Source organism: Dendrobates tinctorius, unplaced genomic scaffold (genome assembly GCF_039654945.1).
Source record: "Dendrobates tinctorius isolate UK_male_01 unplaced genomic scaffold, ASM3965494v1 ptg000151l, whole genome shotgun sequence".
Classification (NCBI taxonomy): Eukaryota; Metazoa; Chordata; class Amphibia; order Anura; family Dendrobatidae; genus Dendrobates; species Dendrobates tinctorius.
Genome location: NW_027361818.1, coordinates 7,582,229 through 7,595,548, shown reverse-complemented (window position 1 = coordinate 7,595,548; position 13,320 = coordinate 7,582,229). Strand labels below are relative to the sequence as shown.

Sequence of the window (13,320 nt, the reverse complement as noted above, 5' to 3'; positions counted from 1 at the left end):
GCAAACTGCTGGGGGCGAAACATCCAGGGGCGAACCGCTGGGGGCGAAACATCCGGGGGCGAACTGCTGGGGGCGAAACATCCGGGGGCGAACTGCTGGGGGCGAAACATCCGGGGGCGAACTGCTGGGGATGAAACATCCGGGGCGAACCGCTGGGGCCAAAACATCCGGGGGCGAAACATCCGGGGGCGAACTGCTGGGGGCGAAACATCCGGGGGCGAACTGTTGGGGGCGAAACATCCGGGGGCGAACTGCCGGGGGCGAAACATCCGGGGGCGAACTGCTGGGGGCGAAACATCCGGGGGCGAACTGCTGGGGACTGCTGGGGGCGAAATGTGCGGGGGTGAAACCTCCTGGGGGACAAATGCTGGGGACGAAATGTGCGGGGGCGAAATGTACCCGGGGGCGAACTGCTGGGGGCGAAACATCCAAATCCCCCCTTACCTTACCCCCTCTGTACTACAGAACGCCAGTGACTGTCCGCAGTCTCCAACATCATGTCCGCTCTCTATCTGAAACTCAACCTTTCCAAAACTGAACTTTTTCTGCTCCCGCCGTCTGCTAACCTCCCTAAATCTGATATTTCCCTCTCCGTGGGTGGCACCATAACACCCCGGCAGCAGGCGCGCTGTCTGGGTGTTATGTTTGACAGCAATCTCGCCTTCACATCCCATATACAATCTCTTGCCCGCTCTTGCCGCTTACACCTAAAGAACATCTCTAGAATCTGCCCTTTACTCACCATGGAAACAACAAAAACCCTCACTGTAGCATTGATCCACTCCCGCCTGGATTACTGCAACGCTCTATTAATTGGCCTCCCCGTCACTCGACTATCCTCTCTCCAGTCCATACTTAATGCAGCAGCCAGGGTCATCTATCTGACTAATCGGTACTCAGATGCGTCCGCTCTTTGCCAGTCCTTACTTTGGCTGCCCATTCATTATAGGATCCAATTCAAAGTACTTGTTCTCACCCACAAAGCTCTCCACAGTGCGGCACCCCCCTACATCTCCTCCCTCATTTCTATCGGCCTACCTGACCGCTGTGCTCTGCAAACGACTTTCGACTAACCTCTGCACTACTCCGTATCTCCCACTCCCGACTCCAAGACTTCTCCCGTGCTGCGTGAGTCCTCTGGAATGCTCTACCCCAAGAAATCAGGACTATCCACAATTTGCACAGTTTTAGGCGCTCTCTCAAAATACATTTGTTCAGAGCAGCCTATCACGTTCACTAATCAGTCATATTATGTGTAAGTGTGCGGGAATAGCCCATTCACTATCTCCATCCTTCCCTCACCCTCAAGATGGCTGGACCTTCATTGTAAATACACCATTGTAAATACAAACCTGTACTCTGTATCTCCCCCACCTCTTTGTAGAGTGTAAGCTCTCACGAGCAGGGGCGGCTTATTGTGCTTTAATTATTGTATTGTTAACGTTGTTACTTATGACTTGTGTTTTGAAACTGTTAAACTGTAAAGTGCTGCGGAATATGTTGGCGCTATATAAAGATTATTATTATTATTATTATTATTATTGCACCCCTTCTTGACTGAAAAAAAAAACAGAAATGTAGAAACTTTTGCAAATTTATTAAAAAATTAAGACCAAAATATCACATGCTCATAAGTATTCAGCCCCTTTGCTCAGACACTCATATTTCAGTCACATGCTGTCCATTTCCTTGTGATCCTCCTTGAGATGGTTCTATTCCTTCATTGGAGTCCAACTGTGTGTAATAAAACTGATAGGACTTGATTTGTAAAGGCGCACACCTGTCTATATAAGACCTCACAGCTCACAGTGCATGTCAGACCAAATGAGGATCATGAGGTCAAAGGAACTGGCCAAGGAGCTCAGAGACAGAATTGTGGCAAGGCACAGATCTGGCCAAGGTTACAAAAGAATTTCTGCAGTACTCAAGGGTCCTAAGAGCACAGTGGCCCCATTATTATTATTATGCATTTATATAGCGCCATTTATTCCATGGCGCTTTACATGTGAAAAGGGGAAATATAGACAAGTATAATAAACATGTGTAAGACAAGGGACACACAAGTAAATAAGGAGAGGGGACCCTGCCCGTGAGGGCTCACAGTCTACAGGGATGGGTGAGGATACACTAGGAGAGAGTAGAGCAGGTCGTGCGGTGGTTCAGTAGACCGAGGATCATTGCAGGCTGTAGGCTTGTCGGTGGGTCTTCAGGTTCTTCTTGAAGGTTTCCATTGATGGTGAGAGTCTGATGTGTTCCAGAGTATGGGGGAAGCATGGGAGAAGTCTTGTATGCGGTTGTGGGAAGAAGAGATAAGGAGGGAGTAGAGAAGGTAATCTTGAGATGATTGAAGGTTGCGTGCGGGTAGGTACCTAGAGACCATGTCACAGATGACTCCATAATCCTGAAATGGAATAAGTTTGGGACCACCAGAAGTCTTCCTAGACCTGGCCGTCCAGCCAAACTGAGCAACTGTGGGAGAAGAGCCTTGGTGAGAGAGGTAAAGAAGACCCCCAAGATCAGTGTGGCTGAGCTCCACAGATGCAGTAGGGAGATGGGAGAAAGTTCCAAAGTCAACTATCACTCCAGCCCTCCACCAATCAGTCCATTATGGCAGAGTGGACCGACGGAAGCCTCTCCCCAGTGCCAGACATATGAAAGCCCGCATAGAGTTTGCTAAAAAACACATGAAGGACTCCCAGACTATGAGAAATAAGATTCTCTGGTCTGATGAGATGAAGATAGAACTTTCTGATGACAATTCAAAGCAGTATATGTGGAGAAAACCAGGCACTGCTCATCACCTGCCCAATACAATCCCAACAGTGAAGCATGGTGGTGGCAGCATCATGCTGTAGGGGTGTTTTCAGCTGCAGGGACAGGATGACTGGATGCCATTGAAGGAAACATGAATTAGGCCAAGTACAGAGATATCCTGGATGAAAACCTCTTCCAGAGTGCTCTGGACCTCAGACTTGGACGAAGGTTCACCTTCCAACAAGACAATGACCCTAAGCACACAGCTAAAATAACAAAGGAGTGGCTTCAGAACAACTCTGTGACCTTTCCTGACTGGCCCAGCCAGAGCCCTGACCTAAACCCAATGGAGCATCTCTGGAGAGACGTGAAAATGGCTGTCCACCAACGTTCACCATCCAATCTGACGGAACTGGAGAGGATCTGCAAGGAAGAATGGCAGAGGATCCCCAAATCCAGGGGTGAGAAACTTGCATCATTCCCAGGAAGACTCATGGCTGTACTAGCTCAGAAGGTGCTTCTACTCAATGCTGAGCAAAGGGTCTGAATACTTATGACCGTATGATATTTTTCTTTTTTAATAAATTTGCAAAAATTTCTACATTCCTGTTTTTTTTTTCAGTCAGGATGGGGTGCAGAGTGCACATTAATGAGAAAAAGAAAAGGACTTTTTTGAATTTACCAAATGGCTGCAATGAAAGAGTGAAAAATGTAAAGGGGTCTGAATACTTTCCGTACCCGCTGTATAGCGCCGCAACCCTCAGCAGAACCGCGCTCCTGTGAATGGAGGCGTTGGGAGAGATGACAGCAAAACAATCATACGAACTATCTTTCAGCTGACAGCAATCTATTGTGTATGGGGGGCGAAGAAAAAGGAGAGAGGAAGAGGGGAAACAGTGACAGAGCAGAAATGATACAAGGGCGACTCAGTGAGGAGGCATCAGAGAGAACCAAGAAGGGGGAGAACTGAGGAATAACCAAATACTTCCATCGCACAATGGTGAGGAGCCCAGATCATAGGATGTGAGGCCAGCAAAAGGAGGAGAAACAGAAACCTTGTAAGAGCAAGGAGAAAGTAAAGATGTAAAAAGTCAAAAAGAGGGGAAGCAGATACTGAGGAGCTGGCAGAGGGGAGAAGAAAGAAGGCCAGAAGAGCGAAGGGGTGAAGTGAGAGGGGAGAAGGGTGAGACCTTTCTGCAGGACACTATCTACCACACATATATAAGGCCGAGGAGCGTGAAGATGTAGGGCACTCCTCATAAAAAGGAGCAGTACCAGGCTGGTGAGAAGCAGGGCTGACAACAACAGCTACAGTGACAAGGAGGAGGCTCAGGCCTGGAGGAGGTGATAGGCTGCAAGGGAGGAGGAGGAGGAGGAGAATGGAGGAGGAGGAGGACAAGAGGTGGGCGATGACGTCTGCCACACTACGCACTTCAAATAAAGCAGCGAAATTTCCAGAGGAATCCTGCTCTCACCATCCACACTCCTACTACTTTCCCTGTATGTCTCCTTCCTACCCCACAGCATTGCCACCATCTCCTCATCCATCATCATCATCATCCCACCTTTCCACCCATTCTCTGCTCCCTTACTCCTTACTGAACTCTTCTGCGATGTCATTGCTCTTTCTCACTTTTCTCTACCCCTCTGCAGCTTACCCCACTCTCTTGCAGAAGTCATAACCTGCACCCACCTCAACCTCTACCTCATCTCTGTCTCATCAACCCATCTGTTCCTCAGGCCCTGGCTCATTCCTCAACCATGTCATCTTTGACACCTACCATCTTCTTCCACCACCTCCATTTATCAACCTCTAACTATTACCCCCATCCTTCACATCTAACACCCCCTGTAAACCCCATTTTCCACTTCTGCTCTTTCTGTCCTCCCCGCTTCCTCCATTTCTACCACCCAATCCGTTCATCTTTGCACACCCACCTGGAGATGCCACGCGGGACTCGATGGAAGGGCAGATACACAGGTGTGTACGCCCGGGGCCGCCGGGAGGGGCTTGTGCCGTCATCTGACATATCTTGTGTTAGTGTTATATAGTTCTATGGGATATGGAGCTTTTGATGTGGCAGTGTGACGTGTTAATACAGCTGGCGATATGTTCCTACATGTGCCATACAGGCAGTTGTATAGGGCACTGCCAAGCAGGAGAAGCGCAGAGAAATGGTCTGCGATTTCATTTATTGCAGTGAATGTACAATGTGTGTGAGCCTCATGTTGTCTTCTAGGGGTTCTAAGGGGTAACGTCTCTCCTTATGGAGATTACATACTAGTGTAAGGAGACTTATAGGCCATGCATGCTCCTCTGGGAAATTAAATATGCAAATTGCCTCTTCAGCGAAGAAGAGGACTAAAACTCTAGTGCCACCTACTGGAAGTAGCAACCCTAAAAGTCAATATCAATCCTTTAAGGGGCCTTGCCAAATGACTAGGGATAGAAGTCAAACCAGAATCTCAATTTGCAGACACGTTTTTCAGGGTGTTGTCACTCCTCAGTACAAAGCATCAAATCTGATTTGACTGGATAAGACGACTCTAACTGGGGTAATGCCTCTCCTTGTGGTGAGTGACATGCCAGTGTGAGGAGACTGATAGGCCATGTAATGCTCCTCTGGGAAATTACGTATGAAAATTGCCTCTTCAGAGGGGAATAGGAATTGAACTCTTGTGCCACCTGTTGGAAGCAGCAATCCTTACACTGGCATGTCACTCTCCACACAGAGAGACGTTACCTCTTACACCCCAGTTGGAGGCCTCTCGTATAGCCAGATTGGATCTCTTGCTTTGCATTGAGAAGGGTCAACAACCTGAAACCTATGTTTGCAAATAGATATATTCTGGTTCGGCTTCTATCCTAAGCCATGTGGCAAGGCTTGTTAAAGGGTCGATGTTGACTTTTAAGATTGTGAGGGCGACAATATGCATTAAAAAGGAAATAACATTCAAAAGGGAGGAGCAGCTGCACCTCCCCGAATTCTTCCTGTTCACATCTGCCGTACATCTCTAATACCTGAACACTGGCCATGATTCCACGTAACGAAACTCCACATCCTTTACGCTGGTATTGTCTTAAACCTTTCATCCCTGCTCCCTTGCGCTGGTGACGGCCTTTACAGTATCTGCTCTGCACTATATCTGCACCCTGATCCATATTATTCACAGTCTGCAGTCACACACCATTCACAGGTCAATGCTATTTGTGCCATTCCACAACCTTTACGCCAATTCACAGCCTGTTCGCCATTTTGCACTGCTCTGTTCTGCTCTTCACCACCGTTCCACTACCTGCTGCAGTCTTCTGCTTCTGACAGCACTATGTCCATTCCACGGCTAATCACAACCTTCCCATCACCATCACGCTTCCACAATCCACTATATACGTTACTATTTTATTTCTCGGGATTCAGCTCAATCTCGAGCCTTGGTGATCTGTAGGGAGATCGATCTTGCGCGAGCCTAGATTGAGCCACCAGAGTCTTTGCCATTATCTTGAGACCCAGTAGCTTGTCGAGTGCCTGCTGACATGGGGCTGCATCTTTCAGCACTATATCCAATTCCATTAGTTTTACTCTCCATCAAGTTTTGTTGGCATAATCCTTAAGTAGATTGCCACCAGGCCTTTGTTCCACACAGTAATATGGCTCCCGTGAAGGAGACACGTCGAATGGGTGTCATCGCGCAATGTCCTGCTTCTGTCACTAGCGCTGGGCAGTATGTTAGTCAGGCACCTAAGTTGAAACCTAGCTGCCTGGGTTGTCCCTCATGGCAAAGTACATTGCTGACAGCATACTTTCAACATCACTGATGCATGCAACTATATGAACTTCTCCACTCTTTACAACTCTTCCCCTATCTGCACTTAGAGTTGAGCGAATATCTTCGGTTCCCCGCATATTCAGCAAGCTATAGCGCTTACCAAATAAGCTACAGCGGGAACCCGGCTTCCTGGATCGTGCCAGCTGAACAGCTGATCGCCGCCACAGCTGCATGTGTCGCCGTCACCGCACATGCATGGATAGCCCAACACACAGGCTCTACATGCATGTGCTGTAACAGTGACACAGCCGAGACACATGCAGCTGCGGCAGCTATCAGTTGTTCCGCCAGCACGATTCCAGAAAGCCAAGTTCCCGGTATAGCTTATTTGTCAAGCGCTATAGCTTGCCGAATAAGCGGGGAACCGAAGATATTCGCTCAACTCTATCTGCACTCTTCCAATATTCATTACCTTTACACTATCTGTACCATATCCTCAACCTTTACACGATCCGCACTCTTCCTCTTCCTATAATGTTTCCACTATCTACACTCTTCGCCACCTCACTATCCGCACTCTTCCTCTACCTATAATGTTTCCACCATCTACACTCTTCGCCACCTCACTATCCACACTCTTCGTCTACCTATAATGTTTCCACCATCTACACTCTTCGCCACCTCACTATCCGCACTCTTCCTCTACCTATAATGTTTCCACCATCTACACTCTTCGCCTCCTCACTATCCGCACTCTTCCTCTACCTATAATGTTTCCACCATCTACACTCTTCGCCTCCTCACTATCCGCACTCTTCCTCCACCTATAATGTTTCCACTATCTACACTCTTCGCCACCTCACTATCCGCACTCTTCCTCTACCTATAATGTTTCCACCATCTACATTCTTCGCCTCCTCACTATCCGCACTCTTCCTCTACCTATAATGTTTCCACCATCTACACTCTTCGCCTCCTCACTATCCGCACTCTTCCTCTACCTATAATGTTTCCACCATCTACACTCTTCGCCACCTCACTATCCGCACTCTTCCTCTACCTATAATGTTTCCACCATCTACACTCTTCGCCACCTCACTATCCGCACTCTTCCTCTACCTATAATGTTTCCACCATCTACACTCTTCGCCTCCTCACTATCCGCACTCTTCCTCTACCTATAATGTTTCCACCATCTACTCTCTTCGCCTCCTCACTATCCGCACTCTTCCTCTACCTATAATGTTTCCACTATCTACACTCTTCGCCACCTCACTATCCGCACACTTCCTCTACCTATAATGTTTCCACCATCTACATTCTTCGCCTCCTCACTATCCGCACTCTTCCTCTACCTATAATGTTTCCACCATCTACACTCTTCGCCACCTCACTATCCGCACTCTTCCTCTACCTATAATGTTTCCACCATCTACACTCTTCGCCTCCTCACTATCCGCACTCTTCCTCTACCTATAATGTTTCCACCATCTACACTCTTCGCCTCCTCACTATCCGCACTCTTCCTCTACCTATAATGTTTCCACCATCTACACTCTTCGCCACCTCATTATCCACACTCTTCCTCTACCTATAATGTTTCCACTATCTACACTCTTCGCCATCTCACTATCCGCACTCTTCCTCTACCTATAATGTTTCCATCATCTACACTCTTCGCCACGTCACTATCCGCACTCTTCCTCTACCTATAATGTTTCCACCATCTACACTCTTCGCCACCTCACTATCCGCACTCTTCCTCTACCTATAGTGTTTCCACCATCTACACTCTCCGCCACCTCACTATCCACACTCTTCCTCTACCTATAATGTTTCCACCATCTACACTCTTCGCCTCCTCACTATCCGCACTCTTCATTTACCTATAATGTTTCCACCATCTACACTCTTCGCCACCTCACTACCCGCACTCTTCCTCTACCTATAATGTTTCCACCATCTACACTCTTCGCCACCTCACTATCCGCACTCTTCCTCTACCTATAATGTTTCCACCATCTACACTCTTCGCCTCCTCACTATCCGCACTCTTCCTCTACCTATAATGTTTCCACCATCTACACTCTTCGCCTCCTCACTATCCGCACTCTTCCTCTACCTATAATGTTTCCACCATCTACACTCTTCGCCACCTCACTATCCGCACTCTTCCTCTACCTATGTTTCCATCATCTACACTCTTCGCCACCTCACTATCCACACTCTTCCTCTACCTATAATGTTTCCACCATCTACACTCTTCGCCTCCTCACTATCCGCACTCTTCCTTTACCTATAATGTTTCCACCATCTACACTCTTCGCCACCTCACTATCCGCACTCTTCTTCTACCTATAATGTTTCCACCATCTACACTCTTCGCCACCTCACTATCGGCACTCTTCCTCTACCTATAATGTTTCCACCATCTACACTCTTCGCCACCTCACTATCCGCACTCTTCCTCTACCTATAATGTTTCCACCATCTACACTCTTCGCCACCTCACTATCCGCACTCTTCCTCTACCTATAGTGTTTCCACATCTACACTCTCCGCCACCTCACTATCCACTCTTCCTCTACCTATAATGTTTCCACCATCTACACTCTTCGCCCCCTCACTATCCGCACTCTTCATTTACCTATAATGTTTCCACCATCTACACTCTTCGCCACCTCACTATCCGCACTCTTCCTCTACCTATAATGTTTCCACCATCTACACTCTTCGCCACCTCACTATCCGCACTCTTCCTCTACCTATAATGTTTCCACCATCTACACTCTTCGCCACCTCACTATCCGCACTCTTCCTCTACCTATAATGTTTCCACCATCTACACTCTTCGCCACCTCACTATCCGCACTCTTCCTCTACCTATAATGTTTCCACCATCTACACTCTTCGCCTCCTCACTATCCGCACTCTTCCTCTATCTATAATGTTTCCACCATCTACACTCTTCGCCTCCTCACTATCCGCACTCTTCCTCTACCTATAATGTTTCCACCATCTACACTCTTCGCCTCCTCACTATCCGCACTCTTCCTCTACCTATAATGTTTCCACCATCTACACTCTTCGCCTCCTCACTATCCGCACTCTTCCTCTACCTATAATGTTTCCACCATCTACACTCTTCGCCACCTCACTATCCGCACTCTTCCTCTACCTATAATGTTTCCATCATCTACACTCTTCGCCACCTCACTATCTCCACTCTTCCTCTACCTATAATGTTTCCACCATCTACACTCTTCGCCTCCTCACTATCCACACTCTTCCTTTACCTATAATGTTTCCACCATCTACACTCTTCGCCACCTCACTATCCGCACTCTTCTTCTACCTATAATGTTTCCACCATCTACACTCTTCGCCACCTCACTATCCACACTCTTCCTTTACCTATAATGTTTCCACCATCTACACTCTTCGCCACCTCACTATCGGCACTCTTCCTCTACCTATAATGTTTCCACCATCTACACTCTTCGCCACCTCACTATCCACACTCTTCCTCTACCTATAATGTTTCCACTATCTACACTCTTCGCCTCCTCACTATCCACACTCTTCCTTTACCTATAATGTTTCCACCATCTACACTCTTCGCCACCTCACTATCCGCACTCTTCCTCTACCTATAATGTTTCCACCATCTACACTCTTCGCCACCTCACTATCCGCACTCTTCCTCTACCTATAATGTTTCCACCATCTACACTCTTCGCCTCCTCACTATCCGCACTCTTCCTCTACCTATAATGTTTCCACCATCTACACTCTTCGCCTCCTCACTATCCGCACTCTTCCTCTACCTATAATGTTTCCACCATCTACACTCTTCGCCACCTCACTATCCGCACTCTTCCTCTACCTATAATGTTTCCATCATCTACACTCTTCGCCACGTCACTATCTGCACTCTTCCTCTACCTATAATGTTTCCACCATCTACACTCTTCGCCACCTCACTATCCGCACTCTTCCTCTACCTATAGTGTTTCCACCATCTACACTCTCCGCCACCTCACTATCCACACTCTTGCTCTACCTATATTGTTTCCACCATCCACACTCTTCGCCTCCTCACTATCCGCACTCTTCATTTACCTATAATGTTTCCACCATCTACACTCTTCGCCTCCTCACTATCCGCACTCTTCCTCTACCTATAATGTTTCCACCATCTACACTCTTCGCCACCTCACTATCCGCACTCTTCCTCTACCTATAATGTTTCCACCATCTACACTCTTCGCCACCTCACTATCTGCACTCTTCCTCTACCTATAATGTTTCCACCATCTACACTCTTCGCCACCTCACTATCCGCACTCTTCCTCTACCTATAATGTTTCCACCATCTACACTCTTCGCCACCTCACTATCCGCACTCTTCCTCTACCTATAATGTTTCCACCATCTACACTCTTCGCCACCTCACTATCCTCACTCTTCCTCTACCTATAATGTTTCCACCATCTACACTCTTCGCCACCTCACTATCCGCACTCTTCCTCTACCTATAATGTTTCCACCATCTACACGCTTCGCCTCCTCACTATCCGCACTCTTCCTCTACCTATAATGTTTCCACCATCTACACTCTTCGCCTCCTCACTATCCGCACTCTTCCTCTATCTATAATGTTTCCACCATCTACACTCTTCGCCACCTCACTATCCGCACTCTTCCTCTACCTATAATGTTTCCACCATCTACACTTCGTCTCCTCACTATCCGCACTCTTCCTCTACCTATAATGTTTCCACCATCTACACTCTTCGCCTCCTCACTATCCGCACTCTTCCTGTACCTATAATGTTTCCACCATCTACACTCTTCGCCACCTCACTATCCGCACTCTTCCTCTACCTATGTTTCCACCATCTACACTCTTCGCCACCTCACTATCCGCACTCTTCCTCTACCTATAATGTTTCCACCATCTACACTCTTCGCCTCCTCACTATCCGCACTCTTCCTCTACCTATAATGTTTCCACCATCTACACTCTTCGCCTCCTCACTATCCGCACTCTTCCTCTACCTATAATGTTTCCACCATCTACACTCTTCGCCACCTCACTATCCGCACTCTTCCTCTACCTATAATGTTTCCATCATCTACACTCTTCGCCACCTCACTATCCGCACTCTTCCTCTACCTATAATGTTTCCATCATCTACACTCTTCGCCACCTCACTATCCGCACTCTTCCTCTACCTATAATGTTTCCACCATCTACACTCTTCACCACCTCACTATCCGCACTCTTCCTCTACCTATAATGTTTCCACCATCTACACTCTTCACCACCTCACTATCCGCACTCTTCCTCTACCTATAATGTTTCCACCATCTACACTCTTCCCCACCTCACTATCCACACTCTTCCTATACCTATGTTTCCACCATCTACACTCTTCGTCTCCTCACTATCCGCACTCTTCCTCTACCTATTATGTTTCCACCATCTACACTCTTCGCCTCCTCACTATCCGCACTCTTCCTTTACCTATAATGTTTCCACCATCTACACTCTTCGCCACCTCACTATCCGCACTCTTCCTCTACCTATAATGTTTCCACCATCTACACTCTTCGCCACCTCACTATCCGCACTCTTCCTCTACCTATAATGTTTCCACCATCTACACTCTTCGCCACCTCACTATCCGCACTCTTCCTCTACCTATAATGTTTCCACCATCTACACTCTTCGCCACCTCACTATCCGCACTCTTCCTCTACCTATAATGTTTCCACCATCTACACTCTTCGCCACCTCACTATCCGCACTCTTCCTCTACCTATAATGTTTCCACCATCTACACTCTTCGCCACCTCACTATCTCCACTCTTCCTCTACCTATAATGTTTCCACCATCTCCACTCTTTGCCACCTCACTATTTCCACTCTTCCTCTACCTATAATGTTTCCACCATCTACACTCTTCGCCACCTCACTATCCGCACTCTTCCTCTACCTATAATGTTTCCACCATCTACACTCTTCGCCACCTCACTATCCGCACTCTTCCTCTACCTATAATGTTTCCACCATCTCCACTCTTCGCCACCTCACTATCTCCACTCTTCCTCTACCCAGGCTCGGACTGGCCCATAGGGTAATAGGGGAATCCCCCAGTGGGCCGCTGTGCAGATCTGTGCCACCACCCCCATTGTATGGGCAGTACTTGGCATAGTTTACTTGATTCACTCTGTACTGAAAAAACGCAGCATCTCATCATTCAATAACCAAACTACCCAGTTTGTTACTATATAGAGATTTATACGTAAATTTGTGAACGAGGGTAGTGTAATATTTGTATGCAGGTGAAAAGGGCCCCCAAAGTCAATGTTACTGGTGGGCCATTGGAACCCCAGTCCGACACTGCCTCTACCTACAACCTTTCCACTGTCAACAATCGTCACCACCTCACTATCTGCATTCTTCCTCTACCTATAACATTATCACCATCTACACTCTTACTCTTCCTATAGCCTTTCCATTATCTACACTCTTCACCACCTCACTCTTCCTCTACCTCTATCCTTTTCACTATCTAAACTCTTCACTACCTCACTATCTGCACTCTTCCTCTACCCTTATCATTTCCATTATCTACAGTCTTCACCACCTCACTATCTGCACTCTTCCTCTACCTATAACATTTCCACCATCTACAATCTTCACCACCTCACTATTGTTATGCTCCAGGGTGGATCTGACAGATTAAATGCACAAGTAACCTTTTTTTCCTGTGAGATGCTTTGCTCAGG

The 13,320-nt window shown here is 47.4% G+C and overlaps 1 protein-coding gene across 2 annotated transcripts in view; it reads left to right on the top strand.

Annotated features, from left to right (window-relative positions):
• The first annotated feature begins 4,164 nt into the window (after positions 1–4,164).
• KDM6B (lysine demethylase 6B) overlaps positions 4,165–13,320 on the top strand; it is a 128,567-nt gene continuing 119,411 nt past the window's right edge. For both annotated transcript variants that reach the window (XM_073547049.1, XM_073547045.1), the window contains exon 1: positions 4,165–4,735. The gene's annotated coding sequence lies outside the window, so the exon portion shown is untranslated. The remainder of the gene's footprint in view (positions 4,736–13,320) is intronic.